Source organism: Spodoptera frugiperda, chromosome 12, assembly GCF_023101765.2.
Source record: "Spodoptera frugiperda isolate SF20-4 chromosome 12, AGI-APGP_CSIRO_Sfru_2.0, whole genome shotgun sequence".
Classification (NCBI taxonomy): domain Eukaryota; kingdom Metazoa; phylum Arthropoda; class Insecta; order Lepidoptera; family Noctuidae; genus Spodoptera; species Spodoptera frugiperda.
This window is the reverse complement of record NC_064223.1, coordinates 13,203,473-13,223,706: the sequence shown is the minus strand read 5'-3', so window position 1 is coordinate 13,223,706 and position 20,234 is coordinate 13,203,473. Positions and strand designations below refer to the sequence as shown.

The following is a 20,234-nucleotide window of genomic DNA, read 5'->3' as shown; positions in this document are numbered from 1 at the left end:
CCGTTGTTTTGTTTTGGATTGTAGTTTGTAACTTCATCTAAACAATTTAGCAATTATCTGGCCATTTTTACGTTGAGTTGAGCAACTGCTTCTCCGTTCTCTATCTGTTGATACTACTTTCGCGAAAGGACGCTTTATTAATTGTGTTGTGTGTTACGTGTTTTATTGAAAATGACGAGTTTGCAATGCATCAATTGCAATGTTCGCTTGTCCCAAAGAAGAAGACACGCTTTATCAAATGACGGTGAAGATATCGTCAACACTAATCGTCTGTGGACATATCTTAGAGATGTAAGTAGTTTCCACATAACATTGTGTGTACGAATGGGCCATAGTTACGAACTTCAATAACTTTTACGTGTGATATCACACTAAATAAACACATAAGTAATCGGTAACATGTATTATTTACTTGCATAACACTGTTATAATTTATTAGTACCTATTTTTTTGTTTAATGGTGAGCCATACTCAAAATCATTTAATTATTTCTAGATTACACCAGATGACCATGTTTACCATGAATGCTGGCAGCTAGCTAGTCATTCATGTTCTTCTGATAATATGCCGAGAAGACACATAGGCCATCAGTGTTTGTGTTGTATGTGGACAACCCATACTAAGAATCAGGCAATGCAGAATTTTGATTGAAGAAGAACAAAGAACGGCTTACACAATTGCTACTTGGATCTAACCACGACAGGTATAAATAAGAACATGTATTATAACTTTTATCAATTCGGTATTTTATTTATTTGAAATAAACTAAGAAATAAAACAATGTCATTGTTTTATCTATATTTTCCACTAATAGCATGTATGTTTAAATGAAAGCTTTTCTTTATTTATATTATTTATTTTAGCTTCATCCTGAAGATAAAGCTTGTGTGCGGTGTTGGTTAAGAGTGAGAACTAAGGATACTTCACTAAATGAAGATATTCAATCCGTTGAACCTAATCAGCAGAAAAGTGATAATTCTGAACTGATGTGTGCTGCATGTGGTCAAAGTCTTACTCCCAACAACACTGCTTGTTTATTGGAACACCAACAGGTATATAATAATATGAAATAACATATTTATAGTAATTAGCTTCTAAAAACGCAATCCTAAGAGCAATTACAATTTTATGTTGCTAAATGTAAGACACTAATGATGTTGGCTCTACTAACAACAACAAAAGGATACTGGTCTTTACATTCTCTACTCCAGTGAACAATAAATATATTTAGTATTTTTGGAAAGGTCTTCGGTAAAAACCAATCATTGTGTGTCGAGATTTATTCTCTAGCCTGGTCATGTTTTGCGCAATTTATATCTATCATATGTAAATGCTTAATATTGTATTACATGAATGTTATTTATTTACAGACACCTTCCATTAATGAAGTTTGTGAAGTTTGCTGGGGCCAAGTATGCAATTTGAACTTCTATGTTGCTTCAAGCTAAAATAAAGTCCTGCCACTCTTCTCCTAGAACTTATTTTGTTTTCATAGTTGCAGAAACAAATATGAATAGCCGGGACACCATCAAAAGTGATTACTGTAATTGTATTGTAGGTTTAAGAACAGTGGGATGCTGCTCACATGTTATGAGCATTCTTTGGTATTTGAGTTATGCTTGCCATGAGGGTATGAGCCGACCTGCCCCTTTCTTGGATGAAGTAATATTAAGAACCAATCAAGTAATTATAAGAAAATAAAGTAAATGAAATTCCTACAAAAACTAAGTTGTTTTATTTACCTACACTGAAACCTTCATCAGCTCTTAATCATTATCAAACTATTGTAGACCGCTGCTGGACATAGGTCACTCCTTAAGCACGCTACTGAATGGGTAAATTCTCATGTCAATTTATCAACTTCCTATATTCTTTTTCATTTAAACAATGTTTATGTGCTTAGTGCTTACACATGATAAAGAACAAAGGGTAATGTTGGGACCACCTCTCAATAGAAATGAGACCCTTCTATAGATAAATATTCTCAAACTGAATAAACTTACTAAAGTACTACAATTAAGCTTAAGCAATTAACCTTTTTTATGCAATAAGTTGGTAAACGAGCAGACGGATCATCTGATGGTAAGCAATCGCCGCCGCCCATGTACACCTGAGGCGTTAGAAGTACGTTGCCGGCCTTTTAGGGGTTCGGAATTTAAGGGTTGTTAGGGAAGGGGTAATTGCGCCTCCGGTAACCTCACTCACTCAACGAAATACAACGCCAACGCGAAACAAACTCTAGATAATGATGATAGTAGCTTACTTTATTACAAGATAAATGTTCCATAAGTCATTTCTTTTCTTCCTACTCTTTCTCCTTCCGAAACACGAAGGAGACTTTCTATGATGGTCACCCATCCACACACCAAAGTCGGCAAGGGTTGCTTAACCTTGGCGATTGACCTGTGCTTTTGATATTATTAACAACAAGCTTCTCTACTAGCCCATACCTATTATATGTATATTCTACCTTATAAATAATATGAAAATCTTGTAAAATATCCATATTTACAGAATATTCCCATTGACCATAGACAAACCTAACCTCAAACATAAAACTGGCTATATCTCTTATCTCCCAACTTCTAAAAATCTGAGAATTTTTATAGGGCTTTCCAATCATGTTTACTACCAATTAAACCCAAAAATATTCGGGAACACGAAAATTTTTTGCTGTACGAAACTCCCATACAAACCTGCCATTCTCCTTTCCACAATACTTTAACTTGTCAAGATTGAATTAATCTTCTTTGAGTGTTCTGGAAGGCTATTTTTAGCTTTGTATGTCGTTATTTACTTCCCGCGATAAAGTACATAAAGTTTATTCAAAACAGTTAGAAGCAGGCTTCTAGTGAATTCATCGAAATCATTGAAACTTGTTTTCACAAAATCCAACGCGGGGATTCAGGCCTGAAACAATATTTTGTTTTCATTTGAAACTGTTCGCAGACACGGTAGGATTAGCAAAATAAATACGGAATACATTAATTCTCGTAGGCGTTCTGCCTTTATTTTATGTGTATATTATTTTTAGTATTTGTTTTTATATAATCCTCAGGTACTTAAGATTATACATCTGATTGATTGTATATCTTTGTTACTATTGTAATAAAGACATACAATCTACAATGTATAATGTTCTTTTATAGTGTTAGGAAATAGTAACCGTTCGAAATATGGTAGGGTAAGTAACAATATAACTACAAAAATATAATACAAACTACAAATACAAGTAATGTCTCAATTGTTGCAAGCGTTCATAGGCTTAGGTCCCCATACCGTTTGATGGGCCGTTAGCTATTTTGCCACCGTCGTGGTATAAAAAAAAACATATTGCTAAACAACAGCCAGCACTGATTACTGCAGTATTGCCGGATCACTGTAACGGTACACTGGACCCAATCAAAGCTCGTTCTCAGTCGTCGAACCTTGCATATACAACTATGAAAGTTAAAAGAAAATGATGATATTGAAACGATATATAAATTGGATGTCTGCAAAGAATACTATAAATATTTTTAGATTACTTTACTATTTAGATGATAATATAACGAAAATTCCCTTGTACAACATAAGTACAGGTTGTGATCCTCGAATTTCCCTGAAAGCGATTTCAGTCTATCGTTTGAAAGCCAATACGTCACAGACCGTCCGGCCGGAAATTAAAATATTCTGAAAATTGAAGGTACGTGACGATTTTTCAGGACAAAGTCTTTGATGAATCTTTTTCGATACCTTTGTGATGATAAATTTGATTCATGCGAGGTCACGTTGACCTCTGATGTACGGGCTCCGGAAATTTTTGCCTTTTCAATAAGTTTCGTTTAGATCGCAAAATTCCCGGTCTTTTGTTGTAAATTGTGATTTTCTGATAAATGTTACTGTAACTAGCTACACCCACGGCGTTATACCCGCTTCTAGGCTTCTATAATTGATCGCAATGTGATGTTTTATAGCCTATAGGTACATGGTCTTCCTTCTTAATTCCTAATAGACTATGTAACACAATAAATAATTATTTAAATTGACACCAGTACTTCAAAGATAAGCGCGTCCAAACGAACAAATAAGCAATCAAACAAACAAACTTTTCAGCTTTATAAATAAGTATAGATATATACATTATACAATGTTACACTTACTTTAAAAAACTGAAATACACACATTTATTTTTGTCCCAGGGATTTACTGTTTCGTGGCTGAGTTTACAGATATTCAGTTTTATATACACCCAGACCCCGAACACCATTTTGTGATCACACATAGAGTATCTCCATGCGGGATTCAACAAACTCACCACAGTTGAGCGACAGTCGGTTGCTCAGCCACCACGCCAGCCGCGCAGTCCAGCGTGGGACACAATAACAAACCATACCGTAATCTTTACCCTGCATGACAAAAATAATTGCTCTTAAATATAATTATCTCCGCGTTATAATATAATGATTGAATTGTGTGCTCGATTCAACTTAACGAGATATATTTTATAAGTACCTAATTGTCAATTATTTTCAAAATTGTAAAATGTAATGTGATGATAACTAAATTTCAGATATGGTCACGGCAATTTGTATCTACAATAAAAAGTGCTGATTTTCTAATTTTCTGGTTCAAACTGAATACTATAACAAACTGATTTACTATAATTGATATAATTTCGTATAAATATGGTCAACACGAGTGATCAGAATATCAGTGTTCTCTTGACTTGACTAGATCGAGTTGAATTTTGAAACAAAAATGAATTTCAAGATATTACTGTTTTTCTTTGTGCTTGCTCTGTGCAACTTGGTCAGTTGTGAAGTCAAAGTCGACAAAAATAAGAGCTACGAACGGGCTAGTGATGATACCTCCGGTGAAAGCCGGCGATCAGTGTTTAATGGGGGCTGTATTGCTGGCTACGTACGCTTTGGAAATGACTGCACCAAAATCATTCCGAAGAAACCTAATTAAAAATTACCTTATTTCGAAAAATACAAATCTGTAATAAATGTGTTTTTTTTTCATTTTTTTCCTGTCATTTGTGTGAAACTATTACTTACTACCCTGGAGTAGACAGAACCTTCAACCAAACCACTTCTTTAGAACATATTCACCACATCATATCCACAGACCGTAAGAGTCTGCCTTGCAGGACTTTTTTTTATCAACGGCGAGATGCGCACACCTACAGGGGAATGTGTAAAGGTTGAATAAATTGAAGGCGATGTCCTCCTTGACTACTTGTTGATCCTTTACCCAATTTTTGAAAATAAAATGCCTTGAAAGATATACTTTTTTAATTTATATTATCACTAGCGGACCCGACAGACGTTGTCCTGTCTACACGTCTTTAATTTGAAAATTTTAAACTTTTTTAATACTCGTAAGCTAAAACATTCTGGACCATTTTGATGAAAATTATTATTCAAATGTTATGACAATATCTAACGTCATTAATATTTGACACTGCGATGGTAGCGCCGTCTGTCCGATCTAATGTAAAACATTCCAAAATCAACAACTACTAATAAATTAAAAATTATTTAAAAAAAACATTGTCCAGCGGACAAAATTGTGAATCTAAACCATTCTCAGATCCCCTTGAACACACACAAAAAATTTCATCATAATCAGTCCAGTCGTTTAAAAGAAGTTCAGTGACATACACACTTACAGAAGAATTATATATATAAAGATTTTGCAGTCATTTAAATATCATTGCACTACAGAAAAGAATATCCATCCAAGCTACTTCTTCACAACAAACATTAAATAGAAATCATTTATTTGTACTGAATGTGGGGTCTACATACATAAGGTCTTACAAAAATATTCCGTTCTTAGAACGTTGAATCTAAAAAAAAAATATCAAATATAATAATAATTGACTGCCTCGTTGACCGAATGGTTGCAGAAGGAATGCCGGAGGCAAGAAGCTCTCGGGTTCGATTCCCAGGTCGGGCAAAGTATTAGTGGGTTTTTTCGGTTTTTCGAAAATTTCTCAGTAGTCTAGTATCACAGAGTCTGGAAATGTACCCAGTACACGGCAATAGGCTCACCGCCTATTACTTGGGACTTACAACACCAATTGTGAAAAGTGGGTGTACATTGTACAGTGTCATTACGTGCAATAATGTGCACCTCTGTCTACCGCTTCGGGGATAAAGGGCGTGAAAGTATATGAATAATTGAAATAATCTTAAATATAGGTATATATTTATAACTTCTAATCCAATTTACGAAACTATTTCAAGGAACAGAGTTAGTTATACTGTTATTTTTATGATGTGACATACAGGAGTAGCTATGCTACTGGATACAAATTTTATAACTTTTAAGATGCTATCATAGACGAAACTTTTGTTATTTTTTACTAGCGACCCACCACAGCTTCACATGGGTGCAATGGTGATATAATTATTATGTATATAAACCTTCTTCTCGAATCACTCTATCTAATAAAAAACCGGCCAAGTGCGAGTCGGACTCGCCCATGAAGGGTTCCGTAACAGCAAGTAGATGACATATTATAAAAGTTACAAAATAACTTGGTTTTACATAGTGTTTGTATGAACGACAAAGTTATATTTGCGGTTTTTGGAAATGTTTTATTTCTTAAAAACTAATAATGATATCTCGTTCAAACCAATTTTCGTTGTTAGTTTCTATTAAAATCTACAGCATATATTTTTTTTAGTTTTCTCACTGTCTTATTTTAAAAGCTATAGGGGGGACACTTATTTTTCCACTTTGGAAGCGTCTAACTTTCAAACGGTTGATTTTGAAAAAAAATTTCGATTTTTTTTTTTATCAGTTCCATGTGTGGAGTGTCAAAAATGTCGAGTAGTATTTATGTAACCAAAACCATACACAGGTACTTTTGAAACGTCAAAAAATATACTGTAGTCCGTCAGCCAGTCTGTCTGTCAGTGAAGCTAGGTGCTCGTTCCAAATTGTACATTCGAATGGAATGGAGATGAAAAAGAAAAAACTCCATCGTTACTCTTTTAAAAAATATATGTTTTACAATGTCACTGATATCTAAAAGTATTGGTGCATACTCGTAATTGGGTTTCTATTCATCCGGTATTGTCTTCGGCAAAAATATTGGAATTGACTTGAGTACTGCATTACTTATTTACTACAAAACTTTACGAGATGATGATGTCTAGTGATAAGTTGTAATTGTTTTTTTATTGTATAAGCAGGTAAATGATCTGACGGATCCCTTGAGGGTAAGCATTCGCCGCCGCTCATGGACACCCAAAACAGCAAAGGCCTTACATACTATGCGTTGCCGTCCTTTTGGGGGTAAGCAAGTTAAAGGATGTTGGAGAATCGGGGATTGGGAAGGGTTGGGCCTCCAGTAACCTCACTCACACAACGAACTACTAAATTTCAGATGTGGTCACGGTAATTTGTACAAAAAAAGTGCTCATTTTCTAATGTTCTGGTTCAAATTGAAAACTATAACAAACTGATTTACTATAATTGATATAATTTCGTATAAATATGGTCAACACGAGTGATCAGAATATCAGTGTTCTCTTGACTTGACTAGATCGAGTTGAATTTTGAAACAAAAATGAATTTCAAGTTCTTACTGTTTTTCTTTGTGCTTGCTCTGTGCAACTTGGTCAGTTGTGAAGTCACAACTGACAAAAATAAGAGCTACAGACGGGCTAGTGATGATACCTCCGAAAGCCGGCGATCAGTGTTTAATGGCGGCTGTATCAACGGCGAGATGCGCACACCTACAGGGGAGTGTGTAAAGGTTGAATAAATTGAAGGCGATGTCCTCCTTGACTACTTGTTGATCCTTTACCCAATTTTTGAAAATAAAATGCCTTGAAATAAATACATTTTTTATTTATATTATCATTTTGCAGTCATTTAAATATCATTGCACTACAGAAAAGAATATCCATCCAAGCTACTTCTTCACAACAAACATTAAATAGAAATCATTTATTTGTACTGAATGTTGGGTCTACATACATAAGGTCTTACAAAAATATTCCGTTCTTAGAACGTTGAATCTAAAAAAAAATTCAAATATAATTGACTGCCTCGTTGGCCGAATGGTTGCAATTGCGAATGCCGGAGGCAAAAAGCTCTCGGGTTCGATTCCAAGGTCGGGCAAAGTATTAGTGGGCTTTTTTCGGTTTTTCGAAAATTTCTCAGTAGTAGCACAGAGTCTGGAAATGTACCCAGTACACGGCAATAGGCTCACCACCTATTACTTGGGACTTACAACACCAATTGTGAAAAGTGGGTGTACATTGTACAGTGTCATTACGTGCAATAATGTGCACCTCTGTCTACCGCTTCGGGGATAAAGGGCGTGAAAATATAGTATATGAATAATGAATAATTGAAATAATCTTAAATAAAGGTATATATTTATAACTTCTAATCCAATTTACGAAACTATTTCAAGGAACAGAGTTAGTTATACTGTTATTTTTATGATGTGACATACAGGAGTAGCTATGCTACTGGATACAAATTTTATAACTTTTAAGATGCTATCATAGACGAAACTTTTGTTATTTTTTACTACCCACCCCAGCTTCACATGGGTGCAATGGTGATATAATTATTATGTATATGTTACGGTAAGAGTGAATAATTGAAAATTATTAATAATTCTCTATGATTATTAATAATTACCGAAACTCGAGGTAAAAGTGATAAATTAATCACTTTTGTTGGTTATTATTAATAATTTTACCCTAGTAGTGATGAATGTAATAAGTGGCCAAGATTTACAGGCAAACCAAATATGATTGTTGATGATTAGGATTTAGGATTCGTGTTGATTTTGTTAATGAAACAATAATTATTTAATTTTAGTTTTGTCACAATTTTATGTACCACGAAAGACTTTCTTGTATAAGTTCGATGGTAGATTTGACCGTTAATCCGATTTTATCGTTAATTTTGTGACAAATGTGCCCTTTTTGGCGAGGCACGAGGGAGTGTCAGACTTTTAGTGTTTAAAAACCACCCCGTTCCTACAGATCCCCAATCAGAAACAGGAACCTACCCAAACTCCCATGTCCGGTAAGCACCTGCGTCAACCGTTAGGTGAGGACGTCGTGGTGCCTCTCTAGCCACTAATAAAAGAGGGGACTTACCGCTGCAATGACAGCGAGCCCAGATAAATGTACCCTAGACGGGCACTATTTAATATTTCATTTCAGAATGTGTGAATATGTTGTCCTTTCGTTTTAAAGCAAGTACAGGTAACTTTGTTTGTGTGATTTCTAATTAATATAATCGTAAGACTGTGTTTAATATTATAAATAAATACCTGCTGGTCAAAAAACATTAGGTTTTTATTTATTTTATTACTTTCACCAATATGTGTCGTGAATTATTAATAATTACTACTAAAAGTAATAAATTTCGATCGATTATTCACATTTACCAAAACATGATTTGGTAAATGTTTTGGCAAATTAATAATTTTGTATAATTATTAATAATTTTCAATTGATCAGATTTACCGTAACACTTATATAAAGCTTCCTCTTGAATCATTCTATCTATAAAAAACCGGCCAAGTGCGAGTCGGACTCGCCCATGAAGGGTTCCGTAACAGCAAATAGATGACATATTATAAAAGTTACAAAATAACTTGGTTTTACATAGTGTTTGTTTGAACGACAAAGTTATATTTGCGGTTTTTGGAAATGTTTTATTTCTTAAAAACTAATAATGATATCTCGTTCAAACCAATTTTCGTTGTTAGTTTCTATTGAAATCTACAGCATATATTTTTTTAGTTTTTTCACTCTCTTATTTTAAAAGTTAGAGAGTCACTTATTTTTCCACTTTGGAAGCGTCTAACTTTCAAACGGTTGATTTTGACGAAAAATTGTTTTTTTTTAATCAGTTCCATGTATGGAGTGTCAAAAATGTCGAGTAGTATTTATGTAACCAAAACCATACACAGGTACTTTTGAAACGTCAAAAAATATACTGTAGTCCGTCAGCCAGCCTGTCTGTCAGTGAAGCTAGGTGCTCGTTCCAAATTGTACATTCGAATGGAATGGAGATGAAAAAGAAAAAACTCCATCGTTACTCTTTTAAAAAATATATGTTTTACAATGTCACTGATATCTAAAAGTATTGGTACATACTCGTAATTGGGTTTCTATTCATCCGGTATTGTCTTCGGCAAAAATATTGGAATTTACTTGTGGAATTTACTTATTTACTACAAAACTTTACGAGATGATGTCTAGTGATAAGTTGTAATTGTTTTTTTATTGTATAAGCAGGTAAATGATCTGACGGATCCCTTGAGGGTAAGCATTCGCCGCCGCTCATGGACACCCATAACATCAAAGGCCTTACATACTATGCGTTGCCGTCCTTTTGGTGGTAAGCAAGTTAAAGGATGTTGGAGAATCGGGGATTGGGAAGGGTTGGGCCTCCAGTAACCTCACTCACACAACGAACTACTAAATTTCAGATGTGGTCACGGTAATTTGTACAATAAAAAGTGCTCATTTTCTAATGTTCTGGTTCAAATTGAATACTATAACAAACTGATTTACTATAATTGATATAATTTCGTATAAATATGGTCAACACGAGTGATCAGAATATCAGTGTTCTCTTGACTTGACTAGATCGAGTTGAATTTTGAAACAACAATGAATTTCAAGTTCTTACTGTTTTTCTTTGTGCTTGCTCTGTGCAACTTGGTCAGTTGTGAAGTCACAACTGACAAAAATAAGAGCTACAGACGGGCTAGTGATGATACCAGTGAAAGCCGGCGATCAGTGTTTAATGGGGGCTGTATCAACGGCGAGATGCGCACACCTACAGGGGAATGTGTAAAGGTTGAATAAATTGAAGGCGATGTCCTCCTAGACTACTTGTTGATCCTTTACCCAATTTTTGAAAATAAAATGCCTTGAAAGATATACGTTTTTAATTTATATTATCATTTTGCAGTCATTTAAATATCATTGCACTACAGAAAAGAATATCCATCCAAGCTACTTCTTCACGACAAACATTAAATAGAAATCATTAATTTGCACTGAATGTAGGTACATACATAAGGTCTTACAAAAATATTCCGTACTTAGAACGTTGAATCTAATAAAAAAATCAAATATAATAATAATTGACTGCCTCGTTGACCGAATGGTTGCAGAAGGAATGCCGGAGGCAAGAAGCTCTCGGGTTCGATTCCCAGGTCGGGCAAAGTATTAGTGGGCTTTTTTCGGTTTTTCGAAAATTTCTCAGTAGTCTAGTATCACAGAGTCTGGAAATGTACCCAGTACACGGCAATAGGCCAATCGACACCAGCAATTAATACTACGCTAACTCGAAATTTGGAAAAAACTTTTTTTATGCCACGTTGCTTAAAATGTGGGTTTACATACGTCATAAAAAATTGAGAAGAAATATGCAAAAATAAGAAAGTTACAAATCTTATAAAACGCTAAGTAAAGGTACTTTTTGAAATCACTCGATTTATATTACGCCAACTATTATTAGCGGAGTGTGCCCGGGTATCACTTTGGTCAAAATCTGTGCAACACTGCGCTAACTCATAGTTAGCGTAGTTTAGTGCGTTCGTATACTTGTTCGTTTGTACAATGAACAACTTAGCGACTTTTACATAGTAAATACTTATGTGTTAACGTATTAATTAGTTTATTAATGGTACGTTGACTATTCTTTTTGTAAGTAAGTACATGTTCTTTATAAAAATATTGAAATATGCATCAGATGATTGATCATGCACTACGACCTCCCGTACTACACTACGCTAACATAAGTTAGACGTGTATAAGATGTAACATTTTTTTGATGAATTACGTTTATATACGGCTAACTTGCGCTAAATCAAAAAACAGAAATAAGTAAGGAAATATAAATATGAGATATTACAATGAATAAATTAAATATTAAGCATACCAATGACAATGACAATGACAATGACAATGACAATGCCAGAATCTCTATAGAGTTTTGCCCCACCAAAAAAATATAGTGTACAGGCATGCCAAATGTAGCATTCTATTGCTGCTCTATTAGTGATAACTTAAAACATGATTAAAAGCCTTTAGACCTTGCGGTTTCTATATAAATCTAAGAACAAAATATTACATTTAGGTTAGGTACCAGTTTAGGTTAATTGCAGTTATAATGGTAGAAATAATTGAATTAAGTGCTTTATATTATTACAATGCTATCATAGGGTGTTCAGCTATGAAAGGCAGGAATGTCATCACCAATATCACCTTTAGTAATCCTACTTTTAATTCATAGTTATAACGAAACAACAATGTAAACAGAAGCGAATGTCAAATAATGACTTTTTGGACATAACTGACGCACGCACGCCAATGACGTTTCGTTACATCTAATCACTAACTTTCAAACACGAAATAATAATTAGAATATGCATTCATTATAATAATTATATATTATAAAAAAATTAAATCAACTAATAGTATGTATTAAAACCAAATTCATGTTACAATCCGTACACATTACATTAATAAATCTTTTTTTTATTGAATGACTCGTTTTGTTCCTTGTGCAAGCGTACTAAGAAACGCAGATAGTCGCGATAAATACAGGAAATAGGCCTTGGATTTTTTAAATTCTTTTTATTTCCTAATTTTTATCCGCAACTTTATCAGAATAATAATTAAGTAACCAAGGATCTTATTTTCATTGCATAATTTTGATTAATTTACATTTCTTGTACATTGATGAAATTAAGTGGGGCAGGATCTGGCATTGTCATTTCAAAAAAGTATCTTAATTAATGTAAAAGTTATCACGTTTTTCCCTTTAAACGCCTCTACTGTAAAATACGCTTTTTGAGTTAGCGTAGTATAAATTGCTGGTGTCGATATGAATAATGAATAATTGAAATAATCTTAAATATAGGTATATATTATTATATGTATATATTTATAACTTCTAATCCAATTTACGAAACTATTTCAAGGAACAGAGTTAGTTATACTGTTATTTTTATGATGTGACATAGAGGAGCAGCTATGCTACTGGATACAAATTTTATAACTTTTAAGATGCTATCATAGACGAAACTGACACTTTGGAGCGTCTAACTTTCAAACGGTTGATTTTGACGAAAAATTGTTTTTTTTAATCAGTTCTATGTATGGAGTGTCAAAAATGTCGAGTAGTATTTATGTAACCAAAACCATACACAGGTACTTTTGAAACGTCAAAAAATATACTGTAGTCCGTCAGCCAGTCTGTCTGTCAGTGAAGCTAGGTGCTCGTTCCAAATTGTACATTCGAATGGAATGGAGATGAAAAAGAAAAAACTCCATCGTTACTCTTTTAAAAAATATATGTTTTACAATGTCACTGATATCTAAAAGTATTGGTACATACTCGTAATTGGGTTTCTATTCATCCGGTATTGTCTTCGGCAAAATTATTGGAATTGACTTGTGTACTGCATTACTTATTTACTACAAAACTTTACGAGATGATGTCTAGTGATAAGTTGTAATTAGTTTTTTATTGTATAAGCAGGTAAATGATCTGACGGATCCCTTGAGGGTAAGCATTCGCCGCCGCTCATGGACACCCGCAACACCAAAGGCCTTACATACTATGCGTTGCCGTCGTTTAGACGAAAGTTTGGGCCTCCAGTAACCTCACTCACACAACGAACTACTAAATTTCAGATGTGGTCACGGTAATTTGTACAATAAAAAGTGCTGATTTTCTAATGTTCTGGTTCAAATTGAATACTATAACAAACTGATTTACTATAATTGATATAATTTCGTATAAATATGGTCAACACGAGTAATCACAATATCAGTGTTCTCTTGACTTGAGTAGATCGAGTTGAATTTTGAAACAAAAATGAATTTCAAGTTCTTACTGTTTTTCTTTGTGCTTGCTCTGTGCAACTTGGTCAGTTGTGAAGTCACAACTGACAAAAATAAGAGCTACAGACGGGCTACTAGTGATGATACCTCCGAAAGCCGGCGATCAGTGATTAAAGGGGGCTGTATCAACGGCGAGATGCGCACACCTACAGGGGAATGTGTAAAGGTTGAATAAATTTAAGGCGATGTCCTCCTTGACTACTTGTTGATCCTTTACCCAATTTTTGAAAATAAAATGCCTTGAAAGAAATACGTTTTTAATTTATATTATCATTTTGCATTCATTTAAATATCATTGCACTACAGAAAAGAATATCCATCCAAGCTACTTCTTCACAACAAACATTAAATAGAAATCATTTATTTGTACTGAATGTGGGGTCTACAATCATAAGGTCTTACAAAAATATTCCGATCTTAGAACGTTGGATGTAAAAAAATCGTTAATATGCCTCGTTGACCGAACGGTTTTTCGAAAATTTCTCAGTAGTATCACAGAGTCTGGATATGTACCCAGTACACGGCAATAGGTTCACCGCCTATTACTTGGGACTTATAACACCAATTGTGAAAAGTGGGTGTATATTGTACAGTGTCATTACGTGCAATAATGTGCATCTCTGTGTACCTTCTTCTCGAATCACTCTATCTAATAAAAAAACGGCATTAAAATCCGTTGCGTCATTTTAAAGATTTGAGCATACAAAGGGTTATAGGGACAGAGAAAACGACTTTGTTTCATACTATGTAGTAGAATGCCTAATTATTCTAATTATATTTTGTGGTACAACTGAAAACTTATTTATGGAATTTTTCAAAATGTATCTTATGCTTTTGCCAAAGGAATTGTCGCTGCTATCCGTTACTTTTTTTTAATCCATACTATACTGCACGGTTGGTGCGGTGGCTGGGCAACTGGCTGCCGCGCAACGGGTAGCGGGTTCGATTCCCGCACGAAGCAACTCTTTGTGTGATCCACAAATTGTTGTTTCGGGTCTGAGTGTCATGTGCATGTGAACTTGTATGTTTGTAAACGCACCCACGACACAGGAGAAAATCCTAATGTGGGGAAACGTTTAAAAAAATACATAAATACATACTAATACTGAAAAAATATTTAGTTTTGATTTCACTGAAGTAGTGAATTTGCTGTACGTAGACTCACCTTCCCTCCTCTTTGAGCGTTTAGAGCAATCACCATGTTTGGCCTTGAAATATTTGTATTGATAATGAGGTGGAAGGTATGGTAGGTGTATAACAAAGAAAAATGCAAAAAAAACTTTTAAAAATCAACTTTAAACTATAGAATATTGCAAACATTATTATTATAAAAGTTTTTATTTAAGCCATCAAATCAATTAGTGCCTTATTTTTGTTTCTTTTTTTTTTCGAGGGGAGAAAATCATCCAATGGCTTCTCCCGCCTTGGGCGAGGCGAGAGGGAGTCTTGGTCATAGCGCGATGTTTTATAGTCTATAGCCTTCTTCGATAAATGCACTATTCAACACAAAAATAATTATTCAACTCGACCAGTAGTTCTGAAGATAAGCGCCGCCGCTCAAGGACATCCGAAACACCAAAGGCCTTACATACTATGCGTTGCCATCCTTTTGGGGGTAAGCAAGTTAAAGGATGTTGGAGAATCGGGGATTGGGAAGGGTTGGGCCTCCAGTAACCTCACTCACACAACGAACTACTAAATTTCAGATGTGGTCACGGTAATTTGTACAATAAAAAGTGCTCATTTTCTAATGTTCTGGTTCAAATTGAATACTATAACAAACTGAATTATAGTAAATAATTGATATAATTTCGTATAAATATGGTCAACACGAGTGATCAGAATATCAGTGTTCTCTTGACTTGACTAGATCGAGTTGAATTTTGAAACAAAAATGAATTTCAAGATATTACTGTTTTTCTTTGTGCTTGCTCTGTGCAACTTGGTCAGTTGTGAAGTCACAACTGACAAAAATAAGAGCTACAGACGGGCTACTAGTGATGATACCTCCGGTGAAAGCCGGCGATCAGTGTTTAATGGGGGCTGTATCAACGGCGAGATGCGCACACCTACAGGGGAATGTGTAAAGGTTGAATAAATTGAAGGCGATGTCCTCCTTGACTACTTGTTGATCCTTTACCCAATTTTTGAAAATAAAATGCCTTGAAAGAAATACGTTTTTAATTTATATTATCATTTTGCAGTCATTTAAATATCATTGCACTACAGAAAAGAATATCCATCCAAGCTACTTCTTCACAACAAACATTAAATAGAAATCATTTATTTGTACTGAATGTGGGGTCTACATACATAAGGTCTTACAAAAATAATACGTTCTTAGAACATTGGATGTAAAAAAAATCGTTAATATGCCTCGTTGACCGAACGGTTTTTCGAAAATTTCTCAGTAGTAGCACAGAGTCTGGAAATGTGTCCAGTACACGGCAATAGGCTCACCACCTATTACTTGGGACTTACAACACCAATTGTGAAAAGTGGGTGTACATTGTACAGTGTCATTATGTGCAATAATGTGCACCTCTGAGTACCTTCTTCTCGAATCACTCTATCTAATAAAAAAAAACTGCATTAAAATCCGTTGCGTCATTTTAAAGATTTGAGCATACAAAGGGTAGGGAAGATAGGGACAAAGAAAACGACTTTGTTTCATACTATGTAGTAGAATGCCTAATTACTCTAATTATATTTTGTGGTACAACTGAAAACTTTTCAAAATTTATCTTATGCTTTTGCCAAAGGAATTGTCGCTGCTATTTGTTACTTTTTGTTAAATCCATACTATACTGCACGGTTGGTGCGGTGGCTGGGCAACTGGCTGCCGCGCAACGGGTAGCGGATTCGATTCCCGCACGAAGCAACTCTTTGTGTGATCCACAAATTGTTGTTTCGGGTCTGGGTGTCATGTGCATGTGAACTTGTATGTTTGTAAACGCACCCACGACACAGGAGAAGATCCAAATGTGGGGCAACGTTTTTAAAAAAAGATACATAAATACATACTAATACTGGAAAAATATTTAGTTTTGATTTCGCTGAAGTAGTGAATTTGCTGTACGTAGGTTCACCTTCCCTCCTCCTTGAGCGTTTAGAGCAATCACCATGTTTGGCCTTGAAATATTTGTATTGATAATGGGGTCGAAGGTAGTATAACAAAGAAAAATGCAAAAAAAATATCATTTAAAAATCAACTTCAAACTATAGAATATTGCAAACATTATTATTATAAAAGTTTTTATTTAAGCCATCAAATCAATTAGTGCCTTATTTTTGTTTATTTTTTTTCGAGGGGAGAAAATCATCCAATGGCTTCTCCCGCCTTGGGCGAGGCGAGAGGGAGTCTTGGTCATAGCGCGATGTTTTATTTTGCATAACAACGCATGGCAGAAACTTCATTTCGCAGAAAATCATTTGGTATACCATCATTTGTAATACATTAAAAACGCATAATTTTGTAAGTCAGAATCATCTTTAGGCATAAATTGATACGCGTAATAATTGCAAGGCAGAACCATCATATTGCAGAATGTTCACTGTCAGAATCGTCTTTTGGCATAAATTTCATAACCATAATAATTAAAAAGTAGAACCATCATATCTCAGAATGTTCACAGTTAGAATCGTCTTTTGGCATACTTTTAATATCCATAATAATTGAAAGACTCATCTATCACGCAAGCATGCAGCATGCAGCATGCAAGCAAGCATGCAGCATGCAAGCAAGCATGCAGCATGCAAGCAAGCATGTAGCATGCAAGCAAGCATGCAGCATGCAAGCAAGCATGCAGCATGCAGCATGCAAGCAAGCAAACAAACATGCAGCGAGCAAGCAAGCAAGCAAGCAACATGCAAGCATGCAGCATGCAAGCAAGCATGCAAACAAGCAAGCAAGCAGCATGCAAGCAAGCAAGCAAGCAGCATGCAAGCAAGCATGCAGCAAGCAAGCAAACAAGCATGCAGCAAGCAAACTGCATGCAAGCAAGCATGGTTTCTGTCACGGCTCCGGCGCTGCGGGGCTCCGGCGGTCCCACGCGCGCTAATCGTCGCAGACGGCTTTCGAAAAATGCACGGCCTTCTTCGATAAATGCACTATTCAACACAAAAATAATTATTCAACTCGACCAGTAGTTCTGAAGATAAGCGCGTTCAACAAACAAACTCTTCAGCTTTATAATCTATATATATAAAACTCTTCCGTTACTGAGTGACTGACTGACTGACTGACTGACAGACAACGCACAGTCGAAACTACTGGTCGTAGACAGCTGAAATTTGGAATGTAGGTTCCTTGGGATATGTAGGGGAGCACTAAGAAAGGATTTTTGGAAATTCAACCCCCAAGGGGGGAAAAGGGGTAAAAACGTTTCTATGAAAAATCTTATTCCTTGGGTTTATAAACTTGAAACTTGGCATGAACACGTACATAGGCAAGTAAATATGTTTGACATTATAAGTTTTTTCAAACTACCCTCCAATCGTGATTTAGGGGTGCGATTGGGTGACTGATTTATTAACGCACAGCCGAAACCGCTCGGTATAGGAGTCTGAGATTTTGAACAGAGGTTCCTTTAGTAACATAAGTGAGGACTAAGAAGGGATTTTTGAAATGTCAACCCCCAAGGGGGGAAACGGGATAAACTGAGCCGCGGCTGCGGGAAAGTTCTGACGAGATACCGTGGCCCCGGAACGCAAAGGGCAACTGAAGGAACGAGGTGGGTTTTAGTCAGTAAAAGTCTGACACTCCCTTCCGTTCCACCCAGAGCGGGAGAGGTCATTTGATGATTTCCCATCCTTAAAAAAAAGACTTTGTATGACAACTTTCAGTCGTCTCTTTAACATACATAATAACATACATAATTATATACATACATGCATAACATTAATAACATCACGCCTTTAAATTCCTATTTTGTGTTAACAATACCCATAAAAACAGCTAAAAGGAAACAAGTGAAGAGACGAAATTTGTCCGCATCCATTTTCACCTAAATTCTTAACGTTAATGAGATTTACTTTTTATTATCAGGTCAACCTAATAGCCTCACATGTAAGTATAACTTCGTAAGAATTTTCTTTCAACTCCTAACCGTTGAGGAGTTGTACCTTCCATCATCAGCTCATTCACATGGGATGATGACTATCAGACGCAAATACTTAAACAACTTAAATAACTTAAATTGTCAAAAACGTAATTGCCTGTAAATTTGAGGTTTGCCCTTGATTTCCCTGGAATACCATCATCAGATCCTGACTAGGTAACAACGGGACCAACTTGAAAGTATACTCTACCGAACAAAAAAAGAATCACGTAAATCGGTCCATAAATCTCGACGTAATCGGTATGCATAAATAAAACACCCGATTTGATAAAACATTGATAAAACATTGAGACGATGATTTTGTCTCGCTTTACTTTTTCTATATAGATTTGTATGTATACTAACATTATAAAGAGGAACAATCTATTTTTTTATGTTTGTTTATTTACACATGTAATCGATAAACTCCGAAACTACTGAATCGATTTCAAACATTCACCATTAGAAAGCTATATCATCCCTGAGTAACACAGGCTATATTTAATTCCAGTTGTAACAAGATTTCAGCCTGTGGAAGAAAAAGCCCTGTCGAGATCATTAAAAAAACGCTGTATATAACCGAATTACACGTGGGCGAAGCCGCGGGCGGAAAGCTAGTATTAGTATAGAAGTATAGATTTGTAATTTTAGCATATTACAAATTTATGTACTAAGTACATGGTAATTATCATGCCTAGTTGTTGTATGGTGGCCAAATTAGTAGCGGCTAGTTTTTTACCCGACTGCGCCAGAAGGAGGGTTATGTTTTTCGAGAGAATGTATGTATGTATGTATGTATAATTGTTTGGCACGCTCTGTAGCCTAAACGGCTTGATGGATTTTGACTTGAGAGGTGTCGTTAGATTCGTATTTACTGTGAGAGTGACACTGGATATATCAAAATGTTTAAAAAAACAAAATGGCGGATTTTTGGCGCCAAATTCGAATATTGCTCACTCTCTAGCCTGAACGACTCGATGGATTTTGGCTTGAGAGGTGTCGTTAAATTCGTATTTACTGTGAGAGTGACACTGGATATATAAAAATAACATAAAAATCAAAATGGCGGATTTTTAGCGCCAAATTCGAATATTGTCCACTCTCTAGCCTAAACGACTCGATGGATTTCAGCTAGATACGGGTCGTTTGATTCGTATTTACTGTGAGAGTGACACTAAATATATCAAAATATCTATACATATAATAAAATCGTAGAAAAGTGCTGTCTGTACATTGA

At 35.2% G+C, this 20,234-nt stretch overlaps 2 long non-coding RNA genes across 2 annotated transcripts; both read left to right on the top strand.

Moving 5' to 3' along the window:
* On the top strand, positions 1 to 1,036 carry LOC126911274 (uncharacterized). The gene is made up of 3 exons (XR_007705794.1): positions 1 to 291; positions 496 to 703; positions 864 to 1,036. It is a non-coding gene; the product is annotated as an uncharacterized LOC126911274 (long non-coding RNA).
* Positions 1,037 to 13,914: 12,878 nt separating this feature from the next.
* LOC126911273 (uncharacterized) lies at positions 13,915 to 16,071 on the top strand. Its single transcript, XR_007705793.1, has 2 exons — positions 13,915 to 14,064; positions 15,988 to 16,071. It is a non-coding gene; the product is annotated as an uncharacterized LOC126911273 (long non-coding RNA).
* Positions 16,072 to 20,234: the final 4,163 nt, after the last annotated feature.